The sequence below is a fragment of the Gorilla gorilla genome, chromosome 6 (genome assembly GCF_029281585.2).
Source record: "Gorilla gorilla gorilla isolate KB3781 chromosome 6, NHGRI_mGorGor1-v2.1_pri, whole genome shotgun sequence".
Lineage (NCBI taxonomy): Eukaryota > Metazoa > Chordata > Mammalia > Primates > Hominidae > Gorilla > Gorilla gorilla.
In genome coordinates, this window is record NC_073230.2 from 22,334,551 (window position 1) to 22,350,185 (window position 15,635).

Genomic DNA, 15,635 nt, shown 5'->3' on the forward strand with positions numbered 1-15,635 from the left:
ATGAGATCACATGGACACAGGAAGGGGAATATCACACTCTGGGGACTGTTGTGGGGTGGGGGGAGGGGGGAGGGATATCACTGGGAGATATACCTAATGCTAGATGACGAGTTAGTGGGTGCAGCGCACCAGCATGGCACATGTACACATATGTAACTAACCTGCACAATGTGCACATGTACCCTAAAACTTAAAGTATAATAAAAAAAAAAAAAAAAAAAAAGCAGCTAGAAGTGCAGGAGCCAGTCCACAAAAGACTCTAAGCTGGTCAGAATAAAAAGGCTGTTCAGATACCAGCATTGGCAAGAATGAGGACCATGACTCAGCTATGTTTAGCATTCACTTTGATTTACTATCATATCAGCAAATTATCCTTGTGAAGAATAAACACAAGATTAAGAATGCAAGTGACTAGATGCTCCCTGAGGCTTTATTTTATTCCACACAAGGGCATATCCCAAGTTCAGCTCTACCAGCATTCCATGTAGAGGGAGCAATCCTCTCAGTCAGCAAAGTGCAGAATATGGGAATTTGATCTCTTATAACCATCTGAATGGGAGGTTGTGTCAGGACTAAAGGGCTAGCCCCTTTAGGGGAGCTTCTTGTCGCATTTCAGATAAACACCTCTGCATTTTATTTCTTAGTGCTTTCTTAGACCATCTAAACTTCCAGTGTAGTAGGCCTGGTTATGGCCCACCGAAAAACGCACTTGAAAAGGAGATGGGAGATGGGAGAGGAAGCTCATCTCACAAATCAGTGCTTGGTTTGGGAAACTGAAGTTGTGTATCCAGCTAGCAAAGAATAAATAATCCTTGAGTAGTAACAGACCACCAAAGTTTTTCTCATTGTAGAAGAAAAAACATGTTTCATAGGGATCAATTAATAGTTTATATTCAATCTCTAAGCAATCTAAAGTAGAAATGGAAAGGAAAAGAGTCCTAAAATAAAGACATAAAATTCCACTCCAAACAGACAAAAACAAAAAGTATCGAATGGGAATCTGAACAGCATAAGATAGGGACAACTTTGACTTGATAGAAGTAGACATAATTTTTAACCCAGACCTGTCAAGGAAGTATTTCTGCAAAGTCAAAATAAGTTTTTCAATTATTTTTCTGATTGGCCTGGGATAAATATAATACAGAAATACATTAACCCCTTTGGGTGATGTCTAAAAACAATGAAAAAGAGGAAAAGTAAAACATGTATGCATTAAAAAATGCATCAACTTGTCAGAATTTACCTAATCATAAAATCTAATGATATTCCTCAGTCTGAGAGTCTTTTCATTCCATACAGTTTTCATTATCTTGCGAAGTTATACCATTAAAAATCCCACAGATAAAATTAATGAGGGCACATGCTATATTGTGTTCCAGACAAAATGACTGAGTATACTTTTTTTAGGTCACAGCTAACCCTATTTATATAGCTTACGTAAAATTACATAGGAAAGAAATGCCAGATATTTAAAAGTTATTCCAGGGACAATCTCATTTTATGATTTCTGAAGCTAAATAATATGATTTTTGATAGATGAGAAATGTACACTTGCAAAATAGACTAGTATACTACTATGGATAAATCCATTTGAAGCTACAGTTTGCTATAAATCATGCTTTTCCTCTAACATGCCTTCGCTTATCTCATTAGATAATATTTACTTCCATGGAAAGAATGATGTGGGGATAGGGCTGTAAGAAATGAAGTCCTAGCACAAGTGACCACCCACTCCTGAACTGAACCTGGAAATCATGACAAAAATCTTTAATAAGCATTTCTCCACACTTCATATAGTAAATATGGGATGTGTCTGAGAAAAATATTTTCTTTCTGTTACTGTGGGCATATTATCCTTTAAATGAGACTCCGAGAAAGTGACATAGCACTGGGGAAAATACACCGGCTAATCATCTATTCTCCTCACGTGTGTGACCTCTTAGCCTTCTGTTTACTTCCTGTAAGACCTCAAAGACTCCATGCTTGTTCTCGTCAGACATCGAAAATAACGTTCATCCCTCCTCTTTATATCCAGATTCACAATCTGAATACCCATGACCAATTCACAGAATGCCACAAATGAAAAAAAAAATCCCTAAATCTAACTTACGCTTCTGAAATTGATTAAAGAAAGCTCCAATGACTACACTTAGTCGAATTAAAAATAATTTCATTCTCTCAAAATAGAATAACATTATTGAGTATTATCTCCAGAACAAGAAAATATAAGTATTACTCTTAAATATAAAAGAGAGGAACATATGGTAACCTACAGGTACTTGTTCAGCATCAGTACAAACCATACTGATAAATGGACCAAGATGAGGTACCAGTACTCCCACCTCATCCACAGGGAATACGTTCCAAAGCACCAAGTAGATGCCCGAAACCGCTAATAGTACCAAACTCTATATATACTACAATATAGTGCATTTCAGAGAATGAAGAAGATAGTCACTTACCTCTTTAATAAAGTAGACAAAACGATAAAAACACTGTTGACCCAGAGAGATGCTTTATGAGATAATTCATCATCCCTAATCAAGAAAGGGGCATTATCAGAGTTCACCTACTTATTCAGTGCTTTTTAGGTACCTGTTTTATGCCAGGCAATGTTCAAACCACTGGAAAAAAACAAAGAACCAGAGACACAATAGGAGTGCAAGTAAAGTGGAAAAGCAGCACTGAAAGAATGAATACTTTAAGCAGCTTAATGTCAAAGGAACATTAGATTGGAAGAGAACAAAGTGACAATAGGTATTGTTGAAGAGATAAAGAGGGACCATGTTATGAAGCTTTGCCTAAAAGCAAGGGATACAGAGAAGGTGGTGAGTAGAGAGAAGTAGGGTTAAAGTCATTGTGGATATTAATGATTTTTAAATTAAAATCCAAATTTAATTCAAATGTCTAAATGCTAGTACCCAAAATAAAAATAAATGACACAAAGAATAAGTCAAAATACTTCTCTCTTTTCATAAGAAAATATGAAGTACCTGGGTGGCAGGGCTCTGTAAGAAAACTGCTGTCGACAGTGAAAAGAAAAATAAAACATGGACATTTAGAAGAATTACCAGGGTCAGACTGACATGAGAGATCATAGACTTATTATGACACCAGTTTTCATAGTTTTGTGATTTTCAATAGCATTCAATACCCCAATTGAAAATGCAAAGCCAGAATACTCAACTGAGAAAGGGTAAGGATTTTGCCAGACAGAAAAAGGAAGAAAAAGAGTAATACAGGGAAATACAGATTTGTGCAATAGAGCTATTTATATTGTATACTAGGTCTTGTTTGGACAGTAAGGGAAGGGAGAATGAGAAAAAAGTCATGGAAGAAAATGAGGTGGGTCAAGCTACTGGATATTGGTGGGAGGAAGAGAGAGCAATGTTATCATTTAGTGTATCTCATGATTTCAAAGTGGAGAAGTTCCAGGTAATACCAAGATCCAGAATGGAGGCAATGCCCAGTGGATAACATGGAAAGAAGTAGAATGTCAACGAAGGTAAGGCGATTAAGGGATTTCTGCCAAGGATAATTGACTTACCTTACCTATGTACTTTAACCAATCCTAACGATAACAAGAGATATAAATAAAGGAAAATTGCCATACAGACATCTAAATCAGAAAGAGTAATAAGGAAGATAATAGATGACACTGAGGGGTAGATGGTGGTAATGTAATCAAGGCAAAATGAAAAACATATACATATATTTACATATAAATAAATGTTTATATATATATATACATATGAATAAAGTTACACATTAAGGTAAATTGTTATCATTATAAATTCATGATCACCTTGTCAAATATCCACCCCCACCTGCCCCCACAATACAACCTAGATCATAGTACATGACTCTGGTCCAAAACCTGTCTAATTTTATCCATAAACTTCAAATTTTCTCCACCTTGTTCAAACTCTACAGAGAAAATTTAAAATCCAGAAATATCCCTAACTTATGACTATAAAACCTAAATACCTGCTCAAATTGTTATATTCTTTCTTTTCTCTTTTTCTTTATAGGCAGTGTACCTTCTGGTCAGTCAACTAATACCATATATATATGTGTGTGTGTGTGTGTGTGTGTATGTATACACATATGTATATGTATATATGTACGCATATACATATCTATGTGTATATATACACACACATATATGTATATACATATGTGTGTATGTATACATACGTGTGTGTATATATACATACATATATAGATGTATGTATGTATATATGTGTATATACACTTTTCATAGATATTTAAACATAATCAAAAATTCCCAATTCAGAAACATAAAAGCTGTTTCAAACTTCTATTATTCTCCAGAAACAGCTCTACCTTTCTTCAAACCTTCATAGATTAACTCTTTGAATGAGTCACTCTGTCTCCATTTCCTGAACTCCTACTCACTCAACAAGTTTTTGTCTGGGTTTCACCCCTCATCACTCCAGCAATACATGTTTAGCTATAATCACCAGTGATCTTCCAGTGTTCAAATCCAATGGGTATGTTTTAGTTCTCATCTCAATTAACCTCTCAGCAACATCCAACAGTGATGATTACTTTGTCATTCTTAAAAGACGTTTTTTCCCGGTCTTTAGAACGTGCCAGGTTTCTGTTGTTGTTTTCTTCCTCTATAACAAATTGTTTTCATTCTTTGCAAACTCATCTATTCCAATGCACTTTAAAAGTATTAGGATATGTCAAGATTTGTTCCTAAAACTACCTCCTTTTTCACTCTACGTTCTCTTCCCAGGGATTTGTAGCGATGCCAAGACTTCATTCCCCATCTATGCCACCAAATTTTTATATCTCTTTCCTCGTTCGTTGCCGTTATCTCTTTAATCATATAGCCAACTGTTCACTCTAGAATTATGCTTGAATAAATGAAAGAAATACTCATTTTAACAGGAGGATAAAGGAATAATGATTTCTAGGTATATCTTGAGAATTGCTTTTATTTTCCCCTCTTGAGTAAATTTCTATTCTTCCCTCAAGATCTAACTCAAACTCTAAATCACCTGTGATTAATTCCTGAGTCTCTTGTTCTCCCCATCTCCTATAGCAACATATGCCTACTTCTACAACTGCACATAGCCCATGGTATTATAATTTATACATGTGTCTTCCTCCAAATCCCAGTATAGGATCTCCATAATGTCAAAATCAGGTTCTGTTCCTAAGTTTTTTTTTCCAGAACCTACTACTCTGATATATGGTAGGTGCTCAAAAATTTTAAGTGAACGTTTAAATGCCAATAGACCAGTACTTCCTAAAATGTGCTCCAGAGTTTCCAAATATATATTAATAGATGCTCCCAGAAGGAGGGATTCTGTGCTTAAATAAGGCCAGGGAAGTTTATACTAAATCCTGTTTTAGAGATGCCGATTCTCATGTGAAGGACTATAAGAAGTTCCTAAAATAAAAAACTGTTCAACTTTATTTAATATTTAAATAAGGAAGATGTCTTTCTCTTTTCCTCTTTTAACATACATATTAGCATTCCTCAAAGAGTCTTTCTTTATCTCTTAACATAGTTTGAATTTTAACTCATGAGGATCAGCAAAACACATATAAGAGAACCAGAGAGGATGGCACCTTCTCTTTGATCAGGATGCTCCATGGTGATAAGACACAGGCGCTAATTTCTTTAATGTAGCTTTGAAACTTCTTAGTGGAGAAAATTTTTTTATCAATATGGCATTGCTATATATTGACAAATACATCAAATCTAACATATTCTTCTTGTGTTTTGTTTTCTACAAAGTCACTAATGCAGGACATTGCCTAGCCATAAAGAATAGCAATATAATTACAGCCACATTCAAGCCATTGTTTTGTTTTGTTTACTGAAAGTGCTCTTTCACTTTTGATATTATCTTTTTGATAATATAGTTGCCTAAGCACCAAATGTACCACCATGCAGTTATGCAGGTAGCTTGGACAAAAAAAGCATTAATAGCTCTAAAACAAAATTTCCACTTGAAGCTCAAAAGCCTTATCACTTCACTTTCAGAATATGTGGTCTAGTAGTTTGGATAGAGTACATTCAAAACCAGACACCCAAAACAACAGTCCTCCCATAAATGGCTTTTATGCTTTGTTATCTTTAATGCATAACAAAGAAGAAATCTCTATTTGCCAAATAGAAACTTCTAATATATATCATGACAAACAACATTATATAACAATAGAGCACCCCTCCTAGTAATCAGAATTCTCATTAAGAACAACATCACAGCAAAATGACTCATCAGCTTTTTGTGCTGTTTTTCTATTTGGGACAAGTGTGAGGAAGTTACAGGTTGTTTACGTGCAGCCCAAAATGACAGGCAAGAGAAGTTACTAAGCAACATTAAGTACTTGCATTTTTCTAATCTTTAAAAGCTGTCCAAAGCAGAATAATCCTATAATATACAGGTAACAGGAAAAGCAATGTGGGAGTTATGTTTCTGACTGAATGAAAATGTTTTGTTTAATAATTCTAAAATTCTGATTCACCGTGAGTTCATCTGTTTTAGTCTTAAAAATTGCTTCAGGTGTATAAGCCTCTTCTACTCACTGTCACCTCTTATACTCACTGTCAACAAGACAGACCAGGTCTACAATGAAAAAAAGCATAATGGAGGTTTGCAGGTGGGGCAGGAGTGGTCCTTATGCCTCCTGAAACCAGCTTGTTCTCCTATTAATTATTTTATTCCTATTATGCAAATAGGATCTTCTGCTCATCTCAACATCAGCTCTTTGTTCCTTTCACAGCACTATTACAACAGCAAACCATGCACTTGTTTCCTTGTTTAGGTCTGTTCACATCTGTCTTTCACCAAAGTGCAACCTTTAGTACTGTAGGAACTTTTCCATCCATTCCTCTTCTTTCACCGATCCTGGCAGAATGCTTGACACAGAGTAGCCCGTCAATGACTAAAGGATGAATAGGATACAGGACCGTGGTATAAGTAAGTACTTCTGTCTCCTAAGGGATAGTTTTCATATCTCTATATGAATCTTAGACTTCCCAGAACTAGCTGAGTATGACTGACAATCTCCATACACACTAGGGAAGGCAAGACAAGTGAGAATTCCCCAGCCCTTATTTCTTTTCATTAAGGAACCAACAAACAGATTCCTTGGTCAAGAGTCAAACAAGAAACACTTCCTTATATTTTATGTCTCAGCAAAACAAGTTACTGAATAAACTACAAACTCATCTTTTCTGCGTGAAGTTATGTTTTCAGGTCAAGGATCTTGTCATTCTTTTCTATAGCACCTCTGTTTCTTCTTCCTTTCCAGTTCATAAAATCCAAAGGGAGTTTGATCTAGAAACTAATACGTTTCCTCACATCAGAGATCATATTTCCCCAACATGCTTAGGTACAAATAGCAGAGTAGCCAATATAAAGCAAAACAGAATATCCTTTTGTATATTAAAGGATGATAGCTATGACTATGTTTTAAGAAGATCAGAGGAGAAAGAATGAAAGACCTTTCCTCATCATTTCAGGTAAGGGAAAGGGAGTTAAAATTTCTGAGGATTAATTGCATGCCAGACGTTCTTCTGGGTAGTTTATGTGTGTTGTTTAACTTATCTATGTTAATAGTTACCTCTCTTTATATTTTAATAAGAATATTTGGGGCACAACGGTAAGTAATGAAATCTTACAAAGTGTTTATAATAATATTTAATAAATATTGTAGCCTCAAATATTTTATTAATATAAAACTAAGAAATATTTTTAGATTTAGATTTCATTTAGAACATTTTCTTTACTACTGATACTTGTTCTCTGAGACAATATTCCAAGTAAGTTGGAAATAATAGCTAATATGTTTTAATGTTTATTATGTGTATTCTGTTTAAGCCCCTTACATCCATGATTATATCATTTAATTCTATGAAATGGATTGTATTTTCATTATTCCTGTTTTACAAGGAGAAGTCTAAAGCATAGAATTTAAGTTACTTGCTTAAATTCATCCAAATAGTAAGGATTTTACATCCAGACAGTTTGAACGCAGAAAGTAAGTTTCAAGTCCTATATCATCAAACCTAAGAAAATGATGAAACTCAATAAAGCTTCTTTTCATATTGAGAAATTATATATAGAGTTGACTTCTCCATAACCTTATTCACAATTCCATCTCATTATGAACAATCAAAACAAAATACACAACTTGGGATTCTAAAAGAAAGTGTATTATAAAGCATGGCCCAGCTGCCTCACTGGGGGAAACTCATTCCGAGATTACTCTATTGATGGAACTCTAAAGACATTTTAAATAGCTACGCATTTCTCATCCCATCTGTCCTTCCCCTGATTATTTGATAACTGATTCATGTGGATTAGAAAGAAGACTAAAATAGGATAGTTTGACCTAAGATGGTACTTTAAAAAAAATTGTATTTGGAAAGCCCTATGTGTTATACAGTTCACATAGATACAATATTTGAATACTAAATGAAATAAATGTATAAAAATAGAATTTGCAATTAGAATTTAAAATTAGAATTTGAATTATCACATAACCTGATAACTTGTAGGACAGGGTTTCTGGATTGAATTTCCCACCATCAACCATCACTTTACTCTTCTCTAGGGGTAGTGAAGTCTTGAATGTCTGCTTGCAGATATGATTCACTATTTATGAGCTATGATTGAATTAAAATCAGTGTGTTTTTTCTAAAGGGAAATAAGAGTTTAAGAAACAATTAAAAATCACCTTTTCACAACTTCACACTATTGTCCCCCAAGAGCAAAACATCTTTGATGAACCACTTGTTCTACTATTTGGGTTTTTTCCCCCCTCTAAAGCTATGTTAATAACCTGAAACCAGAAAATAGGTATCAGTAAAAATTTTAATTTTGTGATATGGAAATAAATATTTTATCTGTCATATTCCAAAATATTGCCCCATGTATTCTAAATATGTAACACCACAGAAGGTAATAAATGTGTTCTGAGTAATTTTAAACTAATCATGACTTCTACTTATTAAAATACACACTTGCTCTCAGACATCATAGTTTTTATTTGAAAGCCAGTTCTCTAGTCTTTGGTGGGCAGGGGGCAAAGGCAAAATATTGTGGAAGTGGGACTACCTATTCCTTCAGCGGATAGAATTAGAGCCTGTAATACAGTTTATTAAAAGAAGTGTTTATTAAGCTCCAATATTATATTAGACACTGTGTTAAGCACTAAACTTCCAAAGATAAATAAGGTTGAACCCCTTCCTCAATGTAGAAAACAGATTATTTCAATTCTCTGTGGCACATTCAATAATAAAGGCAAGCACAAGTTTCAGTGGAACCATATAGAAAGACTGTTGGGCCCGTGGTAGAATCCAACTAGATACCTCAAAGTGTCATGATACTAGAGTAGGAGATTAAAGGACAAAAACACATTATCAAATGAAACACATTAGCATGGAGAGAGGGCAGAGGAGTTTGGGTGTCCAAAAGTAAATTACAGAGAGCCAAATGTAAGCAGAGACAAAGAAGGTGCAACATTGTGCGAACTGTGGAGGGTTATAATAAGCCAGTGGTGGTTAATAGTGGATTTAGATCCTTTTGGTTAGAAGAGTGGTCTCCAGAGCTAGACTGCCTGGGTTCAAACCCCGGCTCTAGTCCTACCAGTTTGTAACTGTGACAAGTCACTTAACCCTGTTGTCCTTCAGTTTGCTCTTTTATAAAACGGGAATGAGGATAATAATAAAATTATCCCATAAGGGTATGATCGAGATTAAATATGCAAGATATTTATAAAGGCAAATGCCATGTAGTAAGCACTCAATGAAAGTTACTATCATTATTTTTAAACTAGAAGAGGAAGGGCGCCAATGAGCAAGAGAGCTGATTTTAGCACCACATTCAAAAATCAATCCTGAAAACTAACTCTATTCCCAGCCCTAACCTGAAGTGTCACAAATGACAAGAGAATGAATCAGGGCCAACAATGTGAATGTATTTGCAAAGCTCTGTCACCACATACACATCTGACAATAGCTCAGGAGCATCCAGTTCGCTTATGGAGCGTGTCCATTTATTCTCTGATTTTGAAGGTAACAGCCTTTGTGCTCCTTGCATCTATAGTGATCGGCATATTGCCAATCAAAAATAACTGAGTTGAGGACATTGTGTTTCAAGTTTACAATGCAATACAAATTCCCTGTTAAAAGGCAAATCCTTCATTTCAAATTGTTGACTCAGAATATCCTTAAAAAAGAATTTCGGCTGTTTAAATTTAGCATGCTGAGAAAGACCAATCTTAAAATATTGTTTGGCTCTACGCCCATAACATTTTCACTTTATTCTTTGTTAGTGTTTGTCTTCTGTGATAACACAAGTGACAGTAATCATGTTAGTCTCTGTAACACTTCACATTTTACCTAAATGAACCATTTTGTTTTTATCCTCACCAGTTAAAGATGGCTTTTGCTTCCTGGCAAATTTTCAGAAAGTGATTGTGCAAGAATCAGCGATATTTCCAATTACTCTTTTACCTCTTCAGTCAGCATCTGGCCTTTCTCCCCCACTTTTCTTTGAATCATTGTTTTTCCACTTTTAAAAACAGTATGTAAAGGAGATTATCTGATGACAAGCATAATCTAATCTTTATAATAAGACTTTACAGCTATTTAAAGAGATGTTTTGAGTCTGCACTTTATCTGTGACTAAAGATCTCTACCCTACACACACAACCCAAAGAGTTTGTTATTTAGTGTCCCTCAGGACAAAGAATGTGGACATATTTTTGGACCAGCCTTCCACTATATGATTCCCTTATTTGCTTTTTATACCTCTCTGTGTTTAGATCTTCCAACTTTCCTCCTCTCATATTAACTGCATTATCTTCCATTTCCTTCCTGGAAATGTCCCCATGTTCATTTTCAGAGTTTGGGTAGCCAAAGCAAAGCCTGAAATTGGAATCGTGAGTGTGCCAACTTTGGATCTGGGGTCAATGCAGGTGGATTCCAGTTTAGGTGGATCCAATTTTGGGTATCATCAGAGAAGGAAGATCTCTCAAGCACTATCCACCCACGGCATCCACAAAATAATATGCTCAACCCCACCCTGATCCATAGTAGAGTACCATTTTAATTTTTTTTAAGTAGCAAAGCAGTTAAGAATTAGAGTTAGTCACACCGAGTGGTAAATTCTAACCCAGCATTCACTGAATACGTTGCTTTCAGAAATTTGTTTATTCCCCCTGAGTTTGAGTTTTTTCTAAAGGGGAGAAAATGCCATCTCCCTCCTGTGAGGGGCATATGTAAATGAGAGAGCATATGTAAAGCTCTTGACACAGTATGTGCAACTGCTGCACTCAAAATAACTGCCCACTACTACTCATTCGTTGTGTGATGAACAAAGCACATGAGAAAATAATCCAGGGCTATCAAGTAGTTGAACCTACTTCATAGTAAATACCCAAGATATTGACTATGGTATTGGGACATAACATATGTGACTCACTTGATCAGAATTTGCGTTGGTGTTTTACAAGAGAAAGAGAATGCTATTGCTGGAAGAGAGGCAATAGGAATAGGCTTCTTCACTATTTTTCCTGGAGTTTGCTCTGGGCAAGTGCTCCTCGGCTAGAGGTATTACTCTTTAGAGAATACTGCAACAGTATTGTGCATATATAAATACAGCTCTGTTCCTGAAGGCAGCCAGAAGAACCATCCAGGAGAGGATCATCTTGAAATGTCATTTCAAGCCTATACATCACATCATAGTCGTTATCAGTAGGCAGAATTAGATTTCGCGATCGGCAGCTATCTTCATCTGGCTTGTCTGACTACAACTCTCCGTTCTTTCAATAGTGTGCAAGAAAAAGCATCAGTCATAGGATACTAGTTCAGACACTATCCCAGCAAAACTTACCAATGGTTTTAAATTGTTAGAACAATTTAAATAATTGTTTTATTACACAAATGATTTTTATAATCTTCCCAGTCATAACTTGAGCTTTGCTTACCAGTAGGACAAGAAAGTATGAAGCAAAGGCATTGCCACCGCTCAACTCCAACTACATAAGTTTCTAGATTTAAAAAAATTTTGTCAAATTTTTATCAGTGCTCTTAACCTAATTTTCTTTCTCTTTAGCTACATAAAGATTTCAGGTAATAATAGTTGACTCTAGAGTATTAGGGAACTGCTTGCAAATTTGTTCCAACCATATTCTTCTATTCTTCATATAGACTTTTCGTTTTCTTTCTCATTGCTGTCAAAAATTTTTAACCACCCTCATGTATGCACTATCGTAGCAAATATATTCCCTGCATTATATTTTACTCAGTGATTCACAAAGTCACATGTAGACTTTATGCACAGGGATACTATGTATGTGTGTGGCATGGATCGCCTATAACAAATCGGGCACTCCAACAATGCCAAAAAATATTAAGTAAGCCTTTATACCTGGAGATCCCCGTGATGAGTAGAAAATTAGCCAACACCATTCCAATGACATTCTTGATGTGTTTTATTTTTGGTAAAAGCATGAAGATTTGGTGGATTAGAGAACGAGTAGCACAATTTAAAACTGAAATTATAGGATAAGAGTAGTCCTTGGTTACCTATTTTCTAAAGACAGAGGATTTCAGAATTACTTTGTTTTTCACAATTGTTATTTCACAAATTTTGAAGCTTCTTCTCCTATGGAATATATGCTAGCCTATGGACGTATCCAGATTAAAATCTTACATTCTCTTTTAGGTAATTTCTGTTTTGTCAATAATTTTTCTTGGAGAAAAATGTACTAATACAGTGTTTTCTCCAATGATCCTCCAACTAAGTCTAACAGTTTTGTGTAATATATCCTTTCTGTTTGAGGGATTTCCACCCACCCCCCCGACCCACCGCTGCCCCACCACCACTGTAAAAATCTGGTCAATGCAAGAGGACCTGGTTAGGTACCCCAACATTTTTACATTAATTATTTCTGATTTCTTTTCCAGAAAAGACCTTCAGTATTCTGCTTGCATTCATGTTTATTTGGTCATTTGCTTTACAATGGACTGGTCCTTGCTGACCTGTTTTTAAAAGAGTTGGTTATCTGCAATTTGAGCAACCAGTTGAAGTTGTTTTATAAAAGTTTTAAGCCTTCATTTTCTGCCAGTGAACACAATGCTGCTTGGTTTCTAAGTATAGAGCCATCTATGTAAAAATCGCCACTTTAAAATCACAAGAAAGAGACTGTTCAGCAAGTGGAGGAGATTATTGCAGCAGGAAGAAACTGAGGGAACCCTCCATGTGGCACCCACTAAAGAGTATTTGAATGTTTATCATATCATCAGTGTGGCCTAGGCTGTTGCCTAGCAGTTATCTAGAGACCTACTTCACGTTTTATTTTAATTTAATAAGGTAAATCAAAGACTTTTGTTTGCTTGCTTGCTTGTCTAGTTCACAGATTAGGAATAAATCTGGACTGGAACTTGTAACAATTAACTAGGGCATTTGAAAGTCCAAGCCAGCCTCTTTATGAATTACATTTTGAAAAGACAAGCTGCTATCTCATTAGTAACTTTCAGGAGACCACTCTTGGAATTAAATTTAGAAAACATTTACCAGTTGTGGTGCCCAAAATCACAATGGACAGGGCACTTTCTGCATAGCTAATACACAAGCGGCATCCGCCTGCAAATCACAGAGCACCCCTACTACAGCATAACTAGGACAGGAGTCAGGGAGACGAACCGATTTAACATTTCATGGAGAATTCAAAGCTATGCTTCTCTAACTTTCCTCCCCATTGCTTCTCAGCTTCCCTTCCCCCGCACCACATACCCAGAAGCCACTCAATTTGCCAACCATGTCCAGTTTAACTTACTGCAGTGTGATGCAGGCGAAAGCTGGGCGCATCTCTGAAGCGAGAGCCACTGCTTTTCCGGAGAGGAACTGGACTAGCCAGTTCTCAGGATCCTTTCCAATTCACACGCTCCCCGCACAGTAAGAAGGCTCCCACACAGCTCGGCTTCCCCAGAGGAGTGGAGCTTCAAGAACTCTGCTCACAGCATCCTCCTCCCCACTGCCACCCCCTTCCAGAACACCCGGCCCATTGGAACTAGTGTCTGAAAGATGGAAATCTACTTCCAGGCAGCAACACAGGCTGCCTGCAGTTCACCCGTCTCTGATCATTTGCAACTAAAAAACAGCGGAGGCTGAAAGACGTAGGTTTCCGGAGCCTGAAAGTCATCTTTGGCGTCCCCCTTCCCCACCTCTCGCTCCCCCCACTTCATCCCCGCTCCTCTATCGCGTCCACCCCCAGTCCTCCAGACTCCCACTCAAGCTAGCTATCACAAATGATTATTTTATCATCCAAACCAGTAAGCAGCTGAAGGAAACAATTTGTCAGAGATGAAATACCTGTTGTCCGTGACTAACGCTCTTCTTTAGTCTCTCTTAGTCCTTGATTTATGTCAAGACGCGTTGATATTGGAAGTCTGTGCAGTGTGTGTGTTGTGTGTGTGTTGAGGAGGAGGCGATTTGCGCGGCTGCAAGCACCAGCCCTGCCTATCTCCGGCTGCCGCTTCTCCAGCTGCTATTGCTACTCTTGCTGATGGAGCTCAGGGGAAAATGAGACAGGGAGACAAGGCTATACAGCTGTTTAACTGCTGGTCCAGTTATAAGACAGGGGAGGAGACGGTGCAGGTTAGAGGCTGTTGAGACAGTGAGCTGGATTTACTGCAATTACTACCACTCACTATACATCTCAGGGAGGAAATATGATACCCGTCTCCCCTCTCCCTTCTACAACTGTAGTCCTTGGTGGGTCATTCATTGTTCAGCAACCATCTGCCGAACCCACTTCTACCAATTGTAGCAGCTGCAGACGCTCTTGCTGCATTCCGGCTTGGTAACCTCGGAGCAGGTGACCGGAGGGTGGATGAAGTAGAAAGGCAGTTAAATATTGAGAGAAACTCTATGTATGTGTAACCAATCAGGGCACAGATAAAAATAACAATTTTGAGGCACGTGTGTAAAAGAGTGTATTAGGGTAAGAAAAATGTAAGTAAGTCAATAATCAAGATTTTTGTGGACTGTGTACAAAACCAGACAGTTATTAAGCAGTGTGCTTACCAGCTTATACACGGGGTATCTTGACATAGAAGTCCCGTGGTTGCTCTTAACTTATTTATATAATATTCTCAGTGATTTCAATGCATTAACATCTCTCCGTCAGCTACAGACTCTGGTAAAACCAACTTGATTCTGTCTTCTATTAACTTTCATTTGCTCTCTTTATTGGCTGCTCTCATTAATCTCCAACATATTCTTATAAAAATATGACATTCGGCAGAACTTAGAAATGGAAGACGTTCTCAAATCCCCCAAAGAATAGAATACTTCTTAATTACTAGTAACATTTGCTCTAGTAATAGTCTGTCTTCACTTTCTTGTTCTGTAGATCGAGTAATCATGAACAACCCCTCCTAAATACACACACACACACACACACACACACACCCCACTTAATTGAATAGTACTTTTAATCCACTTTCAGCCTCCAGTTGTCTGAGCTAAAAATAAACTTAATTCCTTTTGATTTTATTTGTAATGCACGCCTTTAATTATTTCTGCCTCTGAGTACTTTTCATATTGGCCATATTTTTTCCCAGTTGTTAGGGC

At 36.7% G+C, this 15,635-nt stretch overlaps 1 protein-coding gene across 13 annotated transcripts in view; it reads right to left on the reverse strand.

Annotated features, from left to right (window-relative positions):
- DGKB (diacylglycerol kinase beta) overlaps positions 1-14,882 on the reverse strand; it is a 760,061-nt gene extending 745,179 nt beyond the window's left edge. For 6 of the 13 annotated variants that reach the window (XM_031013463.2, XM_031013457.2, XM_031013455.2 and 3 more), the window contains exon 1: positions 14,373-14,882. The gene's annotated coding sequence lies outside the window, so the exon portion shown is untranslated. Of the gene's footprint in view, positions 1-13,836; positions 14,216-14,372 lie in introns of those variants that run through there. The other 7 variants (XM_031013464.2, XM_031013458.2, XM_031013456.2 and 4 more) reach the window with 3 other exon arrangements.
- Between the last annotated feature and the right edge of the window lie 753 nt (positions 14,883-15,635).